This window comes from Saccopteryx leptura, chromosome 1, assembly GCF_036850995.1.
Source record: "Saccopteryx leptura isolate mSacLep1 chromosome 1, mSacLep1_pri_phased_curated, whole genome shotgun sequence".
NCBI classification, from domain to species: domain Eukaryota; kingdom Metazoa; phylum Chordata; class Mammalia; order Chiroptera; family Emballonuridae; genus Saccopteryx; species Saccopteryx leptura.
The window spans coordinates 172203559-172224756 of record NC_089503.1 but is presented as its reverse complement, the minus strand read 5'-3'; the positions used below and the strand labels follow the sequence as shown (position 1 = coordinate 172224756).

The window sequence follows — 21198 nt, the reverse complement described above, 5'->3', positions numbered from 1 at the left end:
CTGTTCTTGTTGTCTTTAGCTGTGCAAAAGCTTTTTAGTTTGATATAGTCCCATTTGTTTATCCTGTCTTTTATTTCACTTCCCTGTGGAGATAAATCAGCAAATATATTGCTGCGAGAGATGTCGGAGAGCTTACTGCCTATGTTTTCTTCTAAGATGCTTATGGTTTTACGGCTTATGTTTAAGTCTTTTATCCATTTTGAGTTTATTTTGTGAATGGTGTAAGCTGGTGATCTAGTTTCATTTTTTTGTAGGTAGCTGTCCAATTTTCCCAACACCAGTTGTTAAAGAGGCTGTCTTTACTCCATTTTATTTCCTTACCTCCTTTGTCAAATATCAGTTGTCCATAGAACTGTGGGTTTATTTCTGGGTTCTCTGTTCTGTTCCATTGATCTATATGCCTGTTCTTATGACAGTACCAGGCTGTTTTTGAGTACAATGGCCTTGTAGTATAACTTGATATCAGGAAGTGTGATACCTCCCACTTTATTCTTCTTTTTTAAGATTGCTGAGGCTATTCGTGTTCTCTTTTGGTTCCATATAAATTTTTGGAATATGTGGTCTATATCTTTGAAGTATGTCATTGGTATTTTAATTGGTATTGCATTGAATTTATAGATTGCTTTGGGTAAAATAGACATTTTAATGATGTTTATTCTTCCTAACCATGAGCACGGTATATGCTTCCACTTGTTTGTGTCTTCCTTGATTTCTTTTATCAATGCTTTGTAATTTTCTGAGTACAAGTCTTTAGTCTCCTTGGTTAAGTTTACTCCTAGGTACTTTATTTTTTTGGTTGTAATTGTGAAGGGGATTGTTTCCTTAATTTCTCTTTCTGACTGTTCATTGTTGGTGTATAAAAATGCCTCTGATTTCTGAGTATTGATTTTATATCTGCCACTTTGCTGAATTCATTTATCAGGTCCAGTAGCTTTTTGACTGAGACTTTAGGGTTTTCTATATACAATATCATATCATCTGCAAATGATAGTTTTACTTCTTCTTTTCCAACTTGAATGCCTTTTATTTCTTCTTCTTGTCTGATTGCTGTGGTAGGACTTCCAGGACTATGTTAAATAAGAGTGGTGAAAGGGGGCACCCCTGCCTTGTTCCTGATCTTAAGGGGATTGCTTTTAATTTTTGCCCATTGAGTATGATGTTGGCTGTGGGTTTCTCATAGATTAGAGTCATATTTTATCAGAGAGTATTTTATTAGCTTTATTTTCAAATGCTACGGTAAAGCTGTGTCTTGAACTCTCTGTGCAGCCTGAAATAATATGGAATCATCATCATCATCATCATCATCATCTCTCTCTCTCTCTCTTTCTCTCTTGATTTATAATAGGAAAGAGGAATTGGTTCCCATGACCATGAAGGCTGAGAAGTCCCAAGATTGGCCACGTGGAAGTTGGAGAACCAAGAAAGCTTGCAGTGTCTGTCATTCAGTCTCCAAGATGGCCAACCATGGGAGTTGATAATGTAAGTTCTGGTCCAAGTCTGAAGGCTCAAGAACCATGAGGGCCAGTGTCTTAGGGTGAGAGGGGATGGGTGTTACAGTCCAAGCAGGGACCACAAATGCACCTCCTTCCACTTTTTTCATTCCAGGTTGTCTATGGATTGGCTGGTGCCCACATGCACTGGGGAAGGTGGTCTTAGCCCACTGACTCAATGCTAATATCTTCTAGAGATATGGTCACAGACACAGTCCGTGGTTTAGCAGTTACCTGGTGTAGTCGACACATAAAATGAACTATCACATCTCACTGCCTGTTCCCACCTCTGGGTCTTTGCCTGGAGTAATACTTTTTTCAGATATCCACTTGGCTCACTCCTTTACCTCCTTTAAGTTTTTGTTCAGCATCACCTACTCGGATAACCATGGTCATCCTATTTAAAATCACACTCTCGCCATTCAGCACCTTTCATCCCTTTTATTCTCAGTCATGTTTCTCTGGAACTCATCACTTTTGAAATACTCTGAATTCAAATATTTATTATGACCACTGTCTGTCTCCTCACAGTAGATTATAAAGGTCATAGCAGGAAGAACATTTTCCCTGTTGTATTCCCAATACCTACAGCCATGTACATAGTAGCCTCAATACATATTGTTGTAAAAATGAATAAATAATTAATAGGTGTAGGTTACTTTCTCCAGACATTTGTATTGTACTCATTAGTTACTTTCTTATTTTTTTTTTAAGTGAGAGTAGGGGAGATAGTGAAACAGACTCCCACATGTGCCCCGACTGGGATTAACCTCACAACCCTATCTGAGGCTGATGCTCTAATCAACCAAGCTATTTTTAGAACCTAAGGCCAATGCTTGGACCAGCTGACTATTCTCAGCACCTAGGGTCAATGCTCAAACCAGTCAAGCCACTGGCTGTGGGAGGAGAAGAGTTAGAGAAGGGGAAGAGGAAGGGTGAGAGAAGCAGGTCATTTCTCCTATGTGCTCTGACCGGGAATCAAACCCAGGATGTCCATATGCTGGGCCAACACTCTATCCATTGAGCTACCAGCCAGGGCCTCTTAGTTTTTTTTTAAGAAAGGAATTTTAGTATTTCATAAAAATAGCAGATCTATGATAACCACCACTGAAACTGATGACAACAAACATTATAATAATTTAGAGAAAAAAAAAATCCCAAAGAGAGGGAGCCAGTAATAAAATGAGGCAAATTTGCTGAAGATCATAGAATTCTTCTCAACCATAAAAAAATAATAAATCAATAAATGTAGTGTTACTCTGCCAAGTATGACAGAACCCAAGTTGTAAGTATGTGACTCATTCAGCACAAGACAAGAGATGGTGATGCTTAAACCAAAAGACTTGATAGAAATGTGATTTGTTACTTATTGACCGATATCATCCCGTGGGGTGTCTCAACCCCTGAAGTTTCTAAGTCACACACTGAAATGTGTTCTGGGCACTGGTCTCCTTCTATTGCAGAGGAAGCCAGGTAAAAAGCTTAGCAGCTTTCCAGAATGGACTTGTAATTGATCAGAGACTCGAAGGAGAAAATGACAAGTGGACCAGAAGAGGAGGGGCATAGAGATGGTGCTCACATTTCTCCTTCCCTTTCATTTCTGCACCTTTTTCTACCTCCACAGTTCCACTTAGTTTGTGGTTCCACATTTGGGCCTAAAAGGGGAAACACAATGTTGTCTTTTCATTTTTATTGAGTGTACTTTTTGTCCTCGCTAACGATAGATATTTATTGAGGAAGAAAAAGCTGTAATAGGTATTCAGAAGGAAAAGTCTTACAGAGGGTAAGTGAAATCAAGCAGTAAAAACCGTGGCTAGAGGAGGGGGGAGTGGAGACTTGACTTTTACAGACATCATATCCCACCTGGTAGTGTTGAACCACCGTTTGGTTCTTCCCATATTAGATTTCAAATTAATGTCTGGAAGAGGTTCAGAAGGGGAAAGAATTATTGCAATCATGTCATGATCGTGTGCCAAAATGTTGCACATTGTTGCATAACCCATACTGCAATACCCTTCGACAGTTTCCCATCAGAATAAAGTTGGGCCTTATTAAATGGGGCTCAGCATGTCTAGCAAACATTGTTTACATTCAGTCAAATGTTAGTACCCAAAGAAACTATAAAAGACATAGAAAAGAGGAATGGGCACCAATTTCTTCCGAAGCATTGGGCATGAAAAATGCCATCTGTTCTATTTAATTCTGAGGATTTCGTCCTCTGAAGTCAGATTCCTGCTTTGACTTTTTAGATTTCTGGGCTGTCTACCTACTGAAATATCTCCCACCATTTTTTCCCTAGCATCCACCTCCCTATCTTTAACTACATCTCCAGTATGAGCTAAAACAGGGGATTGAATTTGAGTAGCTCTAAGTTTTACATGCATTGGTTGGTTTCCCTAATTATAAGAGAAATGGGAGCTTTTGAACACTACCCTAGAGGTCAGTACAAGTCATCCCACTATAATTACTGAGTATACACAGTTAGATTCATAAGTAACCAGAAAGAGATGGGAAATAACCCTGAGAATTTAATCTCTCTCTCTCTCTCTATTTGTATATGTATTTGATTTCTATAAGGCAGTTTCAACATATTTTCTCATTTTACATTTTCTACATTAATAAAATGATTTTGTCATTAATTCCCTTTTATAGTGTAGGACTGGATTTAGGGAAGCCAAATAATTAAATAATTAACCCAGAGTGACGTAGCTACCACGTGGCAGAGATGGAATTCAAACTCGAGTCCAGCCGACTTTGCGGTCAACGTCCATTCAGACAAGGGAGCTCCGGTGGGGCTGGCTGTCAGGGAGGCACAAGCACACTTGTCTTCGGGCTTTTAGAACTCCCAAGCTCACCCCTTTCACCAACAAGGGGAACCCCACCCTGCCACATGCTACTCGCCCAAATACCACTTCTTTCTTTCTTTCTGTTTTTGCGTTTCTATCACACTGATTTTATTCTGCTTCCTGTGAAAGTTACTCCCTGAGGTGGCTTTTCCCCCAAGACATGGTGCAGGCATCAAAGACAGGATTCTGTCTTACTCATTTCACCTTTCCTCTGGGGCAAAGCCTGCTCCTGTGCACATATAGGTGCGCAGTAAACATTAAAAACATCAAAATAGCTGCGTATGAGCGTGGAGAGCCAGGGCTGTGAGATCTCTTAAGCCCTGTGAGATCTGCATTAGCTCAAGAGATAGAAAGAACGGTTTTCTTGGTACTGTAGTTTCGTCTGCTCTGGCCAAACATAGAAAGCTGTCGTGTGAATATTTTTGAACCTCAAAAACAATTTTGGTTTAAGTCTGGGTGGTGGTGGTGTGGGGGGGTGTGGGTGGTGGCTCTAATTTCTCCCACCCCCGTCTTCCCCTCTGATATTAGAACATGTAATCCCCGCAGTGCTGACTGCTCTGAATTTTGTGAACAGCATGTCCTCTGGACATATTGTTGGGTACACAGCTTGCCTCTTGAAGAAACTTACTTGTAGCTTATAATTAAATTAAAGGATCAGCTGCTGCCTAGATGCCCTGTTTACGAGTTTCTCAGGCAAGAGGTAGTCATGTCAGAACTACTATTGTTATGAGTTTGGCTGTTTCCAATGAACCCTTTGCACAAGTCAGTTGCTTAGCACCCGTCAGTCAGTCATGCACCTTGGCTCCGTCACACTGTTTCCCCTTTGCGCTGGCATAAACAACTCTGCAAAGGAAAACACTTCGTAAGAAAAGTCATAAGCGTTGGCTTAAAATCAAAACCAAACCAAACCCATAGACTGGACCCTGTGACCAATTCACGGGGCTGCTGCCTCCAGTTCCAATGGCCCCGGAAGACCACAACAAACACATGAGCCCACGAAGGCAGGGACCATCTCCTCTGCCCTTTGTTTCATTGATGGAATATTCTACTATGCAGTAGGTGGAGGACTGAGTCCCTGGCTTGGCTATGATTGTCCCAGTGTTGGCAATGAGAGTCTCCTGCCCTGGGAAACCCCTCAGTGCTGGTCAAGCTGGCATAGTGTGTCACCCCAGCATAAGGTGCCTTATTAGTGCTGTTCACCACGAGACTCCCATTCTGGGTCAGTTTGTGAGCTAGAAGGCTCTGGACCATGGTGCCCAAAATACAAATCCGTGGTTAAGTCCCAGTGACTTTTTGCTAAAACATAGTCATGCAATCCCCAAAGGGTCCGTGAATATCCTTGACTCCAGAACTTCCAACCCCATGTGCCCGGTGGTCTTGGGTGTTGACATGCTGGTGTGCTACTGATGGGTTGTGGCTCTGCCCAGCTGGGGACTCCCTTGGCTTTTGAGGTAGCTGGGCAGGGCCTGCTCTGCCTTCAGCCCCCAGTTTCTTTCCTCTCATCTTTTTAGCCCAGTGAGCTCTGAAAAATGACCTCATTTTCTACATGTGTCGTAAGAAGAAAAATGTTGGGAAGAACTAACTGTTCAACTCCAACCCATTTATTTTCTGGATGAAGCTTAACTTAGATCATTTTCTATTAAATGCAGGTTTGTATCAAAGCTGAGGCAAAACTGTTTAATTTGTCTGCATTCAGCTGATCCAGATGACTTAGATCACTGCCTGGGAAAGCCGATGAATTACGCGGTGACTGGTAAGTGACAGAACCCAGAAAACTGATAAACTGTGCTGTCGTCCATTCACTTGCATCAAAGGCGCACAACCAGCAGGTGAGAAAAAGAAGAAACATGTTTCTGGGTGCTATCAACACAGATCTCTACGATGCCTCACTTCATGTATGTTTTCAGTAAACCTTTTACCATTCACGTCTGAATTACCTTTAAGTTCAAGTCACCCAGCTCATGTCTCAGTTCTACACTAGAATTTGTATGTCTACAACATGATAATTTCAGAAATCGAGACGTCAGAAATGTAGACAGCCAAGCGAAAATCATAGACTCAAAAACCCCTGTTCCCAAGACAACAGGCATTTACATCTTTGCCAAATTATTCTGTAAATCAAAGATGAGTTCAAGCTCACAGTGGGGAAAGGATTCAGAGAGAAAGGCAATATGCACATAGAAGTCTCTGCCTCCAGGGTACCGGAGTCTCCGATTCTTGGTTCCTCTGCTGTTTCTCTAAGGCAGTGGGTGGAGAAGGGATGGAGTCTGTATATGAAGTTGGGTCTTTACAGATCAGAACTTGACATTGCGCCAAACTTGATTCCTGCCCAACTTCTGGCTCTTCGATTGCTTAATACATTAGTGGCCTCCTTCCAGTTCCCAGTGGTCAGAGCTCCACATCACACAGTCCTTGTCCCATCTGGTGCTAATTGGCACCCTTGTTGGTAGTTTCCAAAAGCAGAACAGGAAAAAAAAAGGCTACCTTTCTATCCTTAAAAGCTAGAAGCTTAGTACAGGCAGTCCTCAATTTAAATGGAGATGTCTCTTAAACTATTGTATGTAAATCAGTTGTTAAGGACCCAGAACATTTTTATTTTTCAATTACTGTTTATATTCAATAACATTCCAACTTAGTTGCAGACGTACAGCACAATGTGTACTTTATGGAGTGGTTTCCAGATATTTCAAGTACCCATCGGGCCTGTACATAGTTGTTACAGTATTATTGCCTATGTTCTCAATGCTATAATTGACATCGCTGTGACTACTCTTTACCTACCAGTTTGTGCTTCTTAATCCCTTCATCATTTTCACCAGGGTCCCTAAACCCCTTCCATTCTGTCAACGGTCAGTCTGTTCTCTCTATGAGTCTATTTCTATCTTGTCTGTTTATTTTGTTTTTCTTAAAAATATTTTGTTCTTTAGAACCCACATATAACTATAATCATATAGTATTTGTCTTTCTCTGTCTGACTTATTTCACTTAGCATAATACCTTCTAGGTCTATCCATGCTGTTGCAAAAGGTAAGATTTCATGTTTTTAATATATTTTTTTTTCTGTATTTCTCTGAAGCTGGAAACGGGGAGAGACAGTCAGACAGACTCCCGCATGCGCCCGTCCGGGATCCACCCAGCACGCCCACCAGGGGGTGACACTCTGCCCACCAGGGGGCGATGCTCTGCTCCTCCAGGGGGTCGCTCTGCCATGACCAGAGCCACTCTAGCGCCTGGGGCAGAGGCCAAGGAGCCATCCCCAGCGCCCAGGCCATCTTTGCTCCAATGGAGCCTCGGCTGCGGCTGCGGGAGGGGAAGAGAGAGACAGAGAGGAAGGAGAGGGGGAGGGGTGGAGAAGCAGATGGGCGCTTCTCCTGTGTGCCCTGGCCAGGAATCGAACCCAGGACTTCTGCACGCCAGGCTGATGCTCTACCACTGAGCCAACCGGCCAGGGCCAGATTTCATGTTTTTAAAATGGTTGAGTAGCATTCCATTGTGAAGAACAGAATTTTCCAATGAAATACATCTGTGCCTGATGGTTACTTCCTCAGGTCAGCTCAATTCAAAAAGTCTGTTTGACCCATGATGCACCCAAGAAACACTTCCCATCTTGATAGCCTGGAGCCATCATGCTGTTGAAGAGAGAAAGATGAATCTGAAGAGCATGTGGCTCTTCAGGGGGTGGGGGGATTCTGGAGGCTCTCATGGTGGCTGGGTCTTCAAGAGTATAGGAGAGAGAGTGACGGAGGAGAGGACCTTTTAAATAAAAAGAAGATACCTTAAGAAAGTTCTGGTTTGAGGATCACATATAAGAAAAGCTCCCAGGGGAATAAGTCACTACTATTTCCCAGAGATGTGTTCATTATTTTTCCCCAGAACAAGTGAAAGAGAACCCTAGGCTTCTAGTGAAAATCTCTGAGGATATAGGAGTAACAGAGCCAGCTGCGTAAAATACAAGGAACATTCCTATCTTTCTTTCATCCTTTGATAATAAAGACACACGCCTCTAGAAGTCCCTAGAAACAACTCACTCATTATGAGGAAAAGTAGCAAAACAAGAGTATAAGAGTGGTATCTCTGCCCCTCATGGCTCACCACCAAAGCAGCCCTGCCACCAAGGGCTCTGGCTCATGCTAATAAATTCTGTGCTAAAAGTCCCCCAGTGGAAAGGTAGTAATCATGTGGTTCTGTTTAATGAAAGTATAAACAGAGGCCATCCCTTTCTAATTCAGACAGGGAGAAAACTTAGGACCTGGGGTTCTTGGGGCAGTGACTCAGACGTGAGCCATTAACTCAAGAGAGAGCCTGTGTTGACATGTACAAATTGGGTGTGTGTTTTGACTTGACTGGTCAAGGAAAAAGCCAGGTTAGGGGTGTGTGTGTGTGTGTATGTGTTTAAGGAGAACAATAGGCAGGGGTGTGTGTGTGTGTGTGTTTAAGGAGAACAATAGGCAGGGGTGTGTGTGTGTGTGTGTGTGTGTGTGTGTGTTTAAGGAGAACAATAGGCAGGGGTGTGTGTGTGTGTGTGTGTGTGTGTGTGTGTGTGTGTGTGTGTGTGTTTAAGGAGAACAATAGGCAGGACAGTCCAGAAACAGTCAAAGTGATTGTTTAACAGGTGATCATTGTTTCCGTTTTGGTTTGTCACTTACATCAAGTAAATCACAGCAGTTAAAGCTCATGGACTTCATGTTCAATATACTCTTGGTGAAGTTCTACCACGCAGCTCATTTGGGTGGGGACTGCACAGTTCTCATTTGGCTCTCTCTACTTAAAAATTGTGCAGATCCTTTCTCTTCTGAAGCTAATTTCCAATGCTGCTTCTAACTGTTCAGGCATTATGTCAGAAGTCAGCTCAGGAAACTGACAGAAATCTATGTAAACACATTCACATTAGAGGAGAGAAGGTTTTGACAGGTCTTAAACAAATTCCCAGCTTGATTTTTACTTGTGACAGAACGGCTATAAGTCACTTGCTGACACTTTCTAGGAACCAAAAGCTCGAAGCACCCCAGACTGGAAGTCAGATGGTTTCTACTCTCCTGCCTGGCCAGTGGTTGACTTTCTGTGTCCTGGGACTCAGTCTTGTAATGGAACATCAGAGCTGGTCTACTTGATTTATACTGCTGTAACATCCTAGGATTGTGATTCTCAAAAGCTTCTATAAAATGGATTCACCATTGTGGGGCATTTAGACACTATTTATTTAGACATGCTTAATGTCAATTTTGGCTTTCCTATACATACCTGATCTTGAACATCACAGCTAATGGCAGGCAGTCTTTCCTATACATTTATAAATAACTAATTATACAGACTTTATGTCTCCAAACCTGTCCTTCCTGTAGATAGCAATGAAGTATGCTAATATTAAAGACTTAAATCCCACTATCTCTTGCCTTCTTATGCTAACATTAGTACCCCCACCCCCACCCCCCCAATCATGGGAAATTCTTACTCTGCAGGTCTGCCCTGCAGACTCACATGGCCACAAATTTGTCAGATCTCATGGTACTGGGCACAGAAGTTCTTAAGTTGAGCCTGTTGTTGCTCTACTGGGTGTGACAGGTATGTTTTTGCTCTGCCAGGCTTGGCATTTTCACTTGTGGTTCTGCTGGTTCAGCTGACTACTAGTGGCTGCTGCTAATGCCGAGCTGGGTATAAAATCTTGTGTCAGATGCTGCCTTTATTCTACCGCTGGGTATCTGTCTCTGTACTGATCCAAGAGTGTGGCATTTCCTCCTGAATGACCACACTTAGACTATTGACAAGGCATGGTGGTCGATACAGCACTTGCTCTGCTAGAGTCCTTGGATGGCCAACCCTGTGTGCTGATTTTTGGAAAAAAGTGGTGGGGAGAAATTGTTCCTTTTTGCTAAGTTCTGCTAGAGGGGATTCCAAAGCATAATCGCTTAGGTTGTAAAGCAAAACAACCATTTCAGCATTTACTTAGAACTGCTTGCTTTCTGTAATACACTAAGCCCAATGGGGGGTAAGTTTGGGATAAATCTCCAACTTGCTATGTTCAGAATCATCTTCCTCATGCAATGACTAAGGCTTTTTGACTGAGTCACTTCTTCATGCCTGCAGCCTTCCTCCCTCCGGACCAGTTATCTCCCAGAAGTTTCTTAGTCCTCATGTAAGTAGATTTATAGAGGCTGACACTGCCCTTCTGCCAGATGTCCCTAGACACATCTGAATCTCTTTTAGTCTCAAGCCGAGGCCTTTATTATAGTTGCATAAAAAGCTGGATAGAGTTCAAATTCTTGACAATATTTTCTGATTCCCTTGGACATTTAGACTCTGCCTTTCCACAAAGTTCATCCTGTGTGAGGGTCTGAATGCAACTTGTTAATATGCTTTGGTTATGGTTTGCTATGTTTGTGTATGGTACCTCCCTCTGAGCAGTAACCTTCTCAGAGGTAGAACTTGTTTTCTTCTGTTATGTCCTTTGTCATGTCTTGCAAAGTGCTGCTCACATACTAGGATTTTGATTGGAAGAGAGATACTCAGGCAGATCACTGGAAGGTGCTCTTGGAACTGTAAATAAGTCTCACTTCCTTGAGCAATAATAACTCTACATGCTCAAAACACTGGGACACAGCTTCTATTAGATTTCCGGAGAGCCAGACCTCATGGTAATACTGAAAATATAGAGAGAAATTGAGTTTTCTTCTTTAGCTTTGAAGCACTGGACTATATTTTAGTGGTTTAGTATATAGAATAACATGCTGGCAAAAAATCCTAGGGAGATGAGCCCAAGGCCTTAAGAAGATTGTAATTACACACACACAGAATTTTAAGGGACTGGAACAATTGGAGTAACTTAATGTTATGATTAATTGCAGGTTAGTCAGAAAATCATTCTGATTTCAACACTTTTTAAATAATCCCTATAAAATGACCCAAGCAAAGTCCCATATAATAAACACAGCTCCCTCATTCTTTGATGTCTGAGGATTTTTCAAGCCTTTAGGTTAATAGTAGCAACACAGGTTTTCATTTATGTGTTAGGAGGCAAGATGGTGCAGAACACTGGCCTTTGCCTGAACCAACCACTCTCTAGTCCCTAGACATTGGTTTAGACAAATCTTTAACCTCAGATTGATATGTCTATGGTTCTTTTGTCTTCACTATCCCACTCTCAAAATTAAGTTTGTGATATTTTGAGGAACCAAAAGTATGTGTATAGGAAAATATCATGCAAAATTATTCCCTCTACTCAGACACACCCTTTTTACCATATTAGGCTTTTGGTTTGTTTTGTTTCTATGTATTTTGTGATTTTTCCCCCCTCTGTGCATTATAATTTTAAATGAATCTTAGTATTCACATGTAAACTAAATATCTACAAGTGATGAAATCATTTAAGCTTCACAGAAGAGTAAAAAAATATATATAGTTTTTAAAAAGTCCCTCTCAGGCCCTAGATGGGTGGCTCAGTTGGTTAGAGCATTGTCCTTATGTGCCAAGGTTGTAGGTTAAATCCTTAGTCAGGGCACATATAAAACTCAACCAATGAATGGGTAAATAAGTGGAACAACAGATCGATGTTTCTCTCTCCACTCCTTTCTCTTTCTCTCAAATCAGTAAGTAAATTTAAAAAAATGAAAATAAAAAAGCCCCTCCCTGTACAAAAGATATAATATTCTGATTAAATTATAGTGCATCAAGTGTAAAGGACTGCTCGTAAAATCTGTGTAAATGAAAAACAAGCCACATGTAAAGGAGTAAGGATTGGATTGGTATCAGATTTCCTATATGCAACTAAATATTAGAAGAAAATGAAGCAATGTTCTGTGCCAACATATAGGTCAGGTGTGAGGACAGAAGAGAGATCTTTTCTGACTTCTAGGAAGGGTAACATTTACCTTTTGATGATGGTTTTTAGGAAGTTTGTTGAAGTTGTGGCTTGAGTCCAGCAGCAGGAGGAAGGACCCAAGGAATGGAAAATGTGGAACTCAGAGAATGGGGAATCAACCCAGGAGAGAAAAGAGAGGAGTCCCCAAATGACCACTATATAGAGAAAACATTTCAGTCTGGTGTCAGAGAGGACAAAGAAATCCATGAAGGAGATTTCCTTTTGGGGAAAAAAGGGAATTCTATGTAATAGAAGCTTTGCATTAAGGGATAAACACAGAAAACAGGATAATCAGAACCTCTAAAAAAAATGAAATCTGTGGTAGAAAGTTAGGATCACAATAATTCATCAATTAAAAGCACAATTGAAAGATTGAAACAGATTCCACTTAACCTTGGTGCTCCTGGGTGTTTGACTTTCATTGGTGTAGGGGTCTGCTTTGACTAAACATGGAATGTGCAAGAAAAGAAACATTATGCAAAAGCGTCGACCTGGAAATGCTGAGATCGCCAGTTCGAAACCCTGGGCTTGCCTGGTCAAGGCACATATGGGAGTTGATGCTTCCAGCTCCTCCCCCACTTCTTTCTCTGTCTCTCCCCTCTCTCTCTCTCTCTCTCTCTCTCTCTCTCTCTCTCTCTGTCTCTCCCTCTTCTCTCTAAAATGAAGAATAATAATAAAAAAGAAACATTATGCAAACACAAACCTTGGGCTGATGATGAACAATTTTTGCAAATTTAACGTATTACAATTTTTGTAATACGTCCAGAGCAGGAAAGTCTTATTTGTTGTGGAAGGGCAGAACACGAGTGTGCACAGTCTTGGCAATGCAGAAGTCAACATCTATCTGACAGGGAGGGGAGGGATGGAGGGAGGGGCTAGAGGAGAGGAAAAGAGTGGCAAGGTTCTTCAAAGGAGGAAGTTGAGCTACTAATTAAAATTGATGGAAAAGAAATTGTAGGTATATATTTTTTTAAATCTCAGAGGTATACAATAGAATTTTTATAATATTAATATTACCATCAAACTTTGCAATGCATGAATAGTAGGGATGGAGAAATATAAATGTGTTGTAGTGCCTAAAGGTGATTTAATAAAGAAATAGTGGTCTAAAATATTCTTTAATGTTAGGACAGCAGTCGCCAGAGGAATCCCATTGACTTAAAAGAACATCTTTCTAGGAGTGGGATTGGGGTTGCTGAGAAAGACATTTGCTTTTGTTAACTCTAAGCTTTCTTCGTCCCTTAATCTGTGACCATCTACATGTTCTATTTTGTTTACAAATTTAAAAATGTAATGGCCATTCACTATGGATATACCCCCTTCCCAAGTGTTCATTCACTGCTTCCTTTTCATAATAATAACCAGATTTTCAACCCTCTGTACATAATTCCTATGCTTTAGAGCAAAGGGGCCCCATCCCACATCCCATTTTGTGGCCCAGGGCTTGGATGAGGACTGAGCATGCACCCTAGATAAGGCCCATGGGACATGAGACAGAACTTGGCCTGGGATGTCTAGGGAAGAAGATTTTCCTTTCTTTTCCGGGTGCCATTGGGGGGGGGGATGGAAGTTGTCTTAAGTTTGGACATGAACAAGGGCACATCTCCTGCTGACAGCCACATAAGGCCTTGAAATGAAGGTGACAGAGCAGGAATCAGGGAGGAGGGAAGAAAAATGTTTTTTTAGAGTCTCTAAAAAGAAAATCACTGTTTAAAGAGTCACATAGGCTGGCCCTACCACTGGAATAGTTAAGTACGCGGGCCATTAAATTTTATATTTAAAGCCAGTGTAAGTCAAGTTCTTTGTAACTCGCTACCAAAAGATATCTAAAAGACAAATAAATAAAAGAGGAAAAGTACACTCTGAGAACATCTATAAGACAAATAACAGTATAGAATATTTATAGACGTGTATGGGTTTCAAAACACACAGCCCTTTAATCTTTATATCATCCTCAGGAGGTAAGAATTGTTATTTAAGTATTACAGACAAGAAAAAAAAAAGCAAAAAACAGAATAGTCAGGTGACCTATTCAAGTTCTCTGGGTTACAACTGACCAGATCTCTTGACCCTACATCCTGTGCTCTTTCCAAAATACCACACTGCAGGTGTCCACACGGGAACCAATAGGACAGAATTGAGAACCCAGAAATAGATCTCTGCATATTTGGAACTTTAATGAGGGGAGAGGTGGCTTGGCATTTCAGTGGAGAAAAGAGGGATTATTCAATAAAAGGAGCTGGAAAAATTGGTTGTCCATTTGGAAAAAAAAAAGTGAATTTGGATTCCACCCTTACACCATACTCCAAATCAACTCCAGATGGACCAGGGACTTAAATGTCAAAAGCAACCTTTAAAACACTCAGTAGAAAAATATAGGTGGATATCTTTCCAACCTTGGGGTAGGGAAGGATTTCTTAAACAGGCACAAAAAATGCAAGCCATAAAAGGGATGATTTATGATTCTGACTTTATAAAAATTAAGAAATTCTGTTCATCAAAAAACTTTTGAAAGAAGGTAAAAAAGCAAGCTGCAAACTAAAAGAAAATCATTTTGCAATGCATAGAACTGGCAAAAGTTTAGTATTAAGAATATGTTAAGCCTCCTATAAAATACTAAAGAAAGATCAAACAGCTCAAAAGAAAATGATTTAAAAAATAAGTCCAAAATACAGGAATAGACATTTTCACAGGAGAAAAATATTCAGTTAACAACATAGGGAAATATGCCCAGCCTTTTTATAGCAATACAGACTAGCAAAGCAAGTTATAAAATATTGAATCAAGATTATAACAGATACCATCTTATGCTCAATTTCATGCTAAGAGTTAAGATTTTAATCTGTATCCCAAATTGGCGAGGTTGTGGGTCAACTAGCTTTCCTTATATATACTGGTATAAGTTGGTTAACCACTTTGGAAAGCTACTTTAAACAGTCACATAGTCTATGACCCAGCAATTTTCTAGGTATACACCAAAGAAAAGTCTTTCATATGTACACCATGAGAAACAAACAAAAGTATTCATAATAATGCTGTTTGTAATAGCAATAACAGATAACAAAAAGACTATCAGTAGGGAAACAAATAGATTGTGGGACATTGTGGAATACATTATGCCAGGGAAAATGAACAAACCACAGCTAATGTGATGGTCTGATGCCAAATGATACTGGGTTCTCCGATGACCACACCATGATATTCTTAAAACACTCAAAGATGACTAAAACTTGGCAGTACATTTTTTGATCAAGCCTATCCATGTGCTAAAATCATTTTTACAATCGAGCAAGAAAATGATGAAAACATAAAATTCAGCATGTCAGAGCAGTACAAGAAGGTAAGGGGCAGGAGAAGGGCAGGGCGGTTGATGGAAATATTGTTCATGTTCTGATTCTTAAGTTCTGTGGTTGGTGTTTATTACGAACAAAGTAACAGGCAAGTGAAACAAAAAAACAAATGAAAAAATGAAATGGAGTCAGGCATAGTAATGATGGTGCATCATAAATCGGGTCTTCTCATCCGTGAAAGGGGTAGATAATTGTTCCTAGCCCCTGGAGTTGTTATGAGTATTAAAATTCTTAGAACAATGCCTTGTACATATGTTTGATATTAGTGTTTGTGAAGGGAGGGAGGGAGGGAGGGAGGGAGGGAGGGAGGGAGGAAGGAAGGAAGGAAGGAAGGAAGGAAGGAAGGAAGGAAGGAAGGAAGGAAGGAAGGAAGGATAATCAAATTCTGTCCACTTGAAGTTTATTATTAAACAGTAGCCCCATGCAAAGAAGTGTTAGAGGGTGCAAGTAAAGGCCATCTTAATTCTTTCAAGGAAGTAAAATATGAAAAGGTGTTTTTTTTTTAATGTAAAAGTGTTGCTAAAATATAAATACACCAGTGGGTAGGTCTACTGGTTAATGGGTTAACACTCAGGCTTCTAATTTCAGAGTGAAACTTCGTTGCCAGGATAATAGGAGGTGACATTTGTTTGATTTTCCTTCTTTGAGTTGTGGAAGAATCCTATAAACTCCTCTATAAATAACCAAGTAGAGGCCGAAAGGTTTCCTGTAACTTACAGCCTCAAGCCAGTAACCTCTGATGGCAGTCAGAGTGAATCAGCAGGGTGGCCACACTAGCCAGCGACTCCTTCCCCCTCCAAGGAGGCTGGACTGGGCAAGAGCATCTCACATGCTGTTTGTTCTGCATTCTCAGTAGTAGTGGCACTGTAAGAACTAATGCACATGAAATATTCCACATAGCGCCTCAGAGCTCCTGCATCAGTGAATGAAGCTCCACCCCTTGGCCACGGAACACAGTGTCCAGCTGTTAATGGAAACCATGCAGTGTTAACTCACAGCAATGAGAACGAACTCCCAGGGATGAGCTGTGGACAAGGACCCTGACTTCATCTGAGCCAAGGGTGAACTTGACTCAGTTCAGCGGCCTGAGTAAAATGCAAAGGACCCTGTGTCATGGTCCCTTTAAGTTGGAATGGGGAGGGAGAAAGTATGTTGGGGAGAGAGGTTGAATTGGTCATGGGTGTGGGCTCCATGCAGAAATGAATCACTTTTCACAAGATATATTAGTAGAAGTTTCTAGCTTCTTTGTTGTATTGGCTCCAAAGCCACCATTGTCTTTCATTTATTTCATGATTAGGTGTATAACTTATGAAGTGATCCTCTGATCAGGCTAGTACCTACCTGGCACCACAGCTAGTTAGTACAATATAATTGACTATTTTCCCTATTCTGTATTTTACATCCCCACGACTGTTCTCTAACTACCAATTTGTACTTCTAAATCTCTCCACCTTTCTCACCCATTCCCCCAACCCCTATCCCCTCTGGCAACTGTCAAAATGTTCTCTGAAAAATAGACACTCAGACCAATGGAACAGAATAGAGAACCCAGAAATAAAACCACATATATATAGTCAAATAATTTTTGATAAAGGGGCCAACAACACACAATGGAGAAAAGAAAGCCTCTTCAATAAATGGTGCTGGGAAAACTGGAAAGCCACATGCAAAAGAATGAAACTGGACTACAGTTTGTCCCCCTGTACTAAAATTAACTCAGAATGGATCAAAGATCTAAACATAAGACCTGAAACAATTAAGTACATAGAAGAAGACATAGGTACTAAACTCATGGACCTGGGTTTTAAAGAGCATTTTATGAATTTGACTCCACAGGCAAGAGAAGTGAAGGCAAAAATTAATGAATGGGATTACATCAGACTAAGAAGTTTTTGCTCAGTAAGAGAAACTGATAACAAAATAAACAGACAGCCAACTAAATGGGAAATGATATTTTCAAACAACAGCTCAGATAAGGGCCTAATATCCAAAATATACAAAGAACTCATAAAACTCAACAACAAACAAACAAAGAATCCAATAAAAAAATGGGAAGAGGACATGAACAGACACTTCTCCCAGGAAGAAATACAAATGGCCAACAGATATATGAAAAGATGCTCATCTTCTTTAGTTATTAGAGAAATGCAAATCAAAACTGCAATGAGATACCACCTCACACCTGTTAGATTAGCTATTATTAACAATACAGGTAATAGCAAATGTTGGAGAGGTTGTGGAGAAAAAGGAACCCTCATACACTGTTGGTGGGTATGTAAAATAGTACAACCATTATGAAAGAAAGTATGGTGGTTCCTCAAAAAACTGAAAATAGAACTACCTTATGACCCAGCAATCCCTCTACTGGGTATATACCCCCAAAACTCAGAAACATTGATACGTAAAGACACATGCAGCCCCATGTTCATTGCAGCATTGTTCACAGTGGCCAGGACATGGAAACAACCAAAAGCCCATCAGTAGATGACTGGATAAAGAAGATGTGGCACATATACACTATGGAATACTACTCAGCCATAAGAAATGATGACATCGGATCATTTACAGCAAAATGGTGGGATCTTGATAACATTATACGAAGTGAAATAAGTAAATCAGAAAAAACCAGGAACTGCATTATTCCATACGTAGGTGGGACATAAAAGTGAGACTAAGAGACAATGATAAGAGTGTAGTGGTTACGGGGGGAGGGGGGAGAGGGAAAGGGAAAGGGGGAGGGGGAGGGGCACAAAGAGAACTAGATAGAAGTTGACAGAGGACAATCTGACTTTGGGTGATGGGTATGCAACATAATTGAACAACAAGATAACCTGGACATGTTATATTTGAATATATGTATCCTGATTTATTGATGTCACCCCATTAAAAAAATAAAATTATAAAAACAAAATGTTCTCTGTATCTATGACTCTGTTTCTATACTTTTGGTTGTTTATTTTGTTTTTTTAGATTTCACATATAAGTGAAATCATCTGGCATGTGTCTTTCTCTGTCTGACTTACTTTATTCAGCATAATACCCTGTATGTCCATCCATGTTGATGCACATGGCAAGATTTCCTTCTTTTTCACAGCTGATTCATGTCTCCTTGTATATGCACCACTTTTTCTTTATGTATTCCATCTATTGATGGACACTTAAGTTGCTTTCTTATTTGGCTATGTAAATAATGCTGCAATGAACATAGAGGTGTATGTCTTTTCAATTTAGGTTTTTGAGTTTCTTCAGATAAATACTCAGTAGTGGAATTGCTTAGTCCTTTTTTGTCCCTTGTATTAGCTTTTAAAATTTATTTTGTCTGGGATAAATATTACTACTGCAGCTTTTTTATTCATTTTCATAGAATTATCTTTTCTCTGTCCCTTTACTTACAGTCTGTGTGTGTCTTTTGATCTGAAGTGAGTCTCTTGTAAATAGCATAGGTAAGAGTCTTGTTTGTTGTCCATTTAGCTACTCTATGTCTTTTGATTGGAGCATTTAATTCATTTGGATTTAAAGTGAGTGTGTGTGTGTGTATATGTGTGTGTGTGTGTGTGTGTAAAGCCAGCTTATTATTTATACTTTAAATTTTATTTTCTTCTTCTTTTTAAAGAAGACCTTTTAACATTTCTTGTAATATTGGTTTGATGGTGATGAACTCCTTTAGCTTTTTCTTGCCTGGGAAGCTCTTTATCTGTCCTTCGATTCTAAATGATAGCCTTGCTGGATAAAGTTAATCTTCCTTGTATGTCCTTGCTTTTCATCACTTTGAATATTTTGTGCCAGTTCCTTCTGGCCTGCACAGTTTCTGTTGAGAAATCAGCTGACAGTCTTATGGAAGCTCCTTATAGGTAACTAACAGCTTTTCTTTTTCTGCTTTAGAGTCTCTCTTTGCCTTTAGCCTTTGGCATTTTAACTACAGTGTGTCTTGGTGTGAGCCTCTTTGGGTTCATCTTGTTTGAGACTCTCTGTGCTTCCTGGACTTATATGTCTATTTCCTTCACCAGGTTAGGGAAGTTTTCCATCATTATTTTTTTATTTTTTTTATTTTATTTTTTGTATTTTTCTGAAGCTGGAAACGGGGAGGCAGTCAGACAGACTCCTGCATGCGCCCGACTGGGATCCACCCGACACGCCCACCAGGGGGCAATGCTTTGCCCATCTGGGGCATCGCTCTGTTGCGACCAGAGCCACTCTAGTGCCTGAGGCAGAGGCCATAGAGCCATCCCCAGCGCCTGGGCCATCTTTACTCCAATGGAGCCTTGGCTGCGGGAGGGGAAGAGAGAGACAGAGAGGAAGGAGAGGGGGGGAGGGGTGGAGAAGCAGATGGGCGCTTCTCCTGTGTGCCCTGGCCGGGAATCGAACCCGGGACTTCTGCGCGCCAGGCTGACGCTCTACCACTGAGCCAACCGGCCAGGGCCTCCATCATTATTTTTTTCAAATAGGTTTCAATTCCTTGTTCTCTCATACTCTTCTGCCCCCTCACCCTCAAATGATACAAATTTTGGTATATTTGAAGTATCCCAAAGGATCCTTACAGTACTTTTTTTTTCTTTTTTTTTTCTTTTAGCTGTTCTGACTGAGTGTTCTCTGCTTCCTTATCTTCCAAGTAATTGATATGATCCTCTTCTTCATCTATACTACTGTTGATTCTCTATAATATATTCATAATTTCAGTTAGTGTATCCTTCATTTCTGGTTGGTCCTTTTTATGCTGTTGAGGTTCTCACTAAGTTCACTGAGCACCCTTATAACCAGTTTTTGAATTCTGCATCTGGTAGATTGCCTGTCTACATTTTGTTTCATTCTTTTTCTAAAATATTGTTTTCTTCTTTCATTTGAGACCTGTTTCTTTATCTCTTCATTTCTTCAGCCTCCCTGTCTTAGTTTCTATGTATTAGGTAGAGCCACTATTTATCCCAATGTTGGTAGAGTGGCCTTATTTAATAGGTGTCAGATAGGGCCCAGTGACTCGGCCTCCCTGACCACCTTCTTTGGATGTTCCAGATGTGCCCCCCATGTGGTCTGTGTATACCTTCCTGTTGTAGTCAATCCTTGGTTCCTGTTGCCATGTCAATGGGAGGGATTTACCCCCAGGCTGATGGCCTAAGATGACTTGCCATGACTTGGAGTATTTGCTATGCAGGGGCTGACCCCATAGAGTAGAATTCACTTCTTCTGGGCTCTGATACCTGCCAGCTCCACCCCTTGAGTGTGTCTTTGTGGAGGTGGTTGGGTGTGCTTTATCTTGATCTGAAGCTATCCACCTGGTATACTGGCCCTGGGGCTTCCTGGGAGGTACAAGCCAAGGTCAGCCACCGCCTGTGCCTTTTCTTGGGCTATCTGGCATGTACAAAGAAGTTTTCAGGGGCTACTACTTGTGCTAGCCTTAGAGGTGCCTGGAAGAATCCAAGCTGTGAACCAAGGCTGGCTGCCATTAGGGATGGGCTTGGGGCTGCTTAGCAAAGGGTGCTGGGCATGCTGAGGCCAGATGCTGTTTGTTTAGGTTTTATGGACCCTTGAGAGATTTTGGGAAAGTCTACAGTATGAACCAAAACAGGCTGTTTGTATGAAAAAGCCACTGAGTGGGACAGGGTCTCAGGGAATCACCTGAGCAGGACAAATAGCCAGGTTGATGGAGACTCAGATATGGCTCA

General features: G+C 40.8%; 1 long non-coding RNA gene across 1 annotated transcript in view; it reads left to right on the top strand.

Moving 5' to 3' along the window:
* Nucleotides 1–1354: 1354 nt before the first annotated feature.
* LOC136389101 (uncharacterized) overlaps nucleotides 1355–21198 on the top strand; it is a 111046-nt gene continuing 91202 nt past the window's right edge. The window contains exons 1-2 of the long non-coding RNA XR_010748266.1: nucleotides 1355–1479; nucleotides 5986–6089. This is a non-coding gene — a long non-coding RNA (uncharacterized lncRNA). The remainder of the gene's footprint in view (nucleotides 1480–5985; nucleotides 6090–21198) is intronic.